This window comes from Sinocyclocheilus rhinocerous, unplaced genomic scaffold (genome assembly GCF_001515625.1).
Source record: "Sinocyclocheilus rhinocerous isolate Xijiao unplaced genomic scaffold, SAMN03320098_v1.1 scaffold241, whole genome shotgun sequence".
NCBI classification, from domain to species: domain Eukaryota; kingdom Metazoa; phylum Chordata; class Actinopteri; order Cypriniformes; family Cyprinidae; genus Sinocyclocheilus; species Sinocyclocheilus rhinocerous.
Genome location: NW_015659312.1, coordinates 3,062,209 through 3,064,478, shown reverse-complemented (window position 1 = coordinate 3,064,478; position 2,270 = coordinate 3,062,209).

Below are 2,270 nucleotides of genomic sequence, written 5' to 3'. Positions count from 1 at the left end.
CAATTTATGTATCGTCATTTTTTTTTTTTTACAAATAAAGCTTCATATTATGAGAAGGATACATTCTACGACCTATCCTGCAGTCACCATGGTGAGATTAGGTTCCTTCAATCTAAAAAAAACAAGAATCGAAAACAACAGAATCGGAATCGGACTCAGTCCTAGTGACAGCAGTTTCAGGTCGGTCTTTTCACTTTTAGTTTAAAACTGCTGCCACGTATGGCACTGCAGGTCTGCAGCTGTACATATCTCAATACAAGCAGAGTGATATAAATAGAAAAAGTCCCAGAGCTGTTCAAGTCAAATTTGAGGGCCGGAATTAACTGTTGAATAATGTGAGCTCGAGATTTTCTCACGTACAATGAGCTTTGGCTTTGACCTCAGATGCCCTCTGATGAGTTCACACGCCCTCTGCCATTCTTCACACCATCATATCAGAAAGCTATAAATTGCGCCACCTCAGAAAGGATTGAGGTGGGATTGAAATCGATTGCCATTCACTCGCTCAATTACGCTGAACTGGGCTATTGACTATCTCTCTATCTCGGGTGCAGTGTGAGTGAATGTGAGAAGCTGATCGCTGAGTCGGTCATCTGTTAAATGAACAGTAGGAACATGGGGACGTGCAGTTTTGGTTTGTGAGGCTTTTGTTTTTTGTTTGTAAGATTCCAGTGTTCCATTTTTTTATATATATTTTTATCACATCAAATAAGAAAGAAAATGAAATAACTATTTAAATCTGAAACAGCCAAATGCTTTTCTAAATTACTAACACAGATCTACAGTCAAGTTCCTTTGTGCTCAAATTTGATGCTTCAAAGCTATTTTTTATGTATAACAGCAATTACAACATATACTGCACATGAAACCTGACATATTGGTGGACTACTGTATATTGACCCATTTTAAAGGCATGGCACAAGCGCCAGGTTACCAGAAGAAACTCTTCATTTCAAACCTTACACCACTCACTAGTCACTGTCAACCAATCAGACCAATCAAGCCAACGTCTATGTTTCTAGTAAAAACGAAATATGGAAATAGAATATATTTTAATGAGTTTATCCAATTTAATTTCTCTAAGGCAAACACTGGCTAATTAGATCATTAGAGTAACTGCAAGTGTTCTTGTGAGTGCAGGGGTGTGAAATCTTAGTGTGAGAGTATTTAAGGAGGTCTATGACAGTGCCACCAAGTGATAAACCAAAGCAAGGCAAAACTCTAACCATGAAACTTGAACCTTGCACTTTTGAAGAATAGATAATGTTTAAGCTTGAGGGTATAAAACCCTACACAATACCTTAACAACCCCGCATGGTGCCCCATTGTGCAACAACAAACCACTGCCGTGAAACTAAAACCAACTGAGCAGTTCTCAATAAAACAATTGAATAATAATAACAATAATAAAATGATATCGCAGCTGATTTTGGATTTCTGGAACTTTTTTTAACCATGAAACTGTGCACATGAACAAACATCATAAAGGATACTGAGAAGTTGGACTGTAAACTTTCTGTGGTTTATTTCTCCAGCCTGTGGATCATCACAACACAGGGCTCTCTAACCCACCAATCAGCAGGCCAGACCCTCATAATTAAACAAAAAAGACAAAAACATAAGAAGTCCCTTTGACAAATATAAACACAGGCACACTTGTTCACACATCTCTACAGATGATCTTGAGGCCCTGTCCAAATACTTGCAAGATCTTCACCCATCCTCTGCAGTGAAACTGCCCTTTTATTTGCAATCTTGAATCACTTCAGAATATTTTTTTAGAATCTAGAATGTGCATTTACAGTCCTACAATTTAGAATTTTTCAATTTACCGGTACAACCTTTATTTTGAATCTTTTGTTTTAGAATCGAGAATCTTGCAATTAAAATTTTTTTTTTTTTTCAGAGACATTAATGTAAACGCAATCCAGCCATCGTGTCTGCATTCGCAGGTGGACTTCACGCAAAACCCCGCCCCCTCTCTCGCGAACTGTCAGAAGAAATATGTTTCTTTTTACCGTTTCCACAACGGAATATATCCACCTTATTAATAACTGCAGCCTCCTCGTCTTTCGGGATTTGTAAAATGTCCCGCGAGTGAAAATGGTTTTCAAAAGAAAACCCACCACTTCAGGTCGACTTTGCACCGGGGCCACCCTCTGCAGACTTATTTAAATATTGCGCGGGAAAGACAGAACCGATCGGTTATCCAGATAGAGAATTCAGTTGATGTTGCCAAGTGTAAACGCCCCGTGTGTCTTGATTGACTG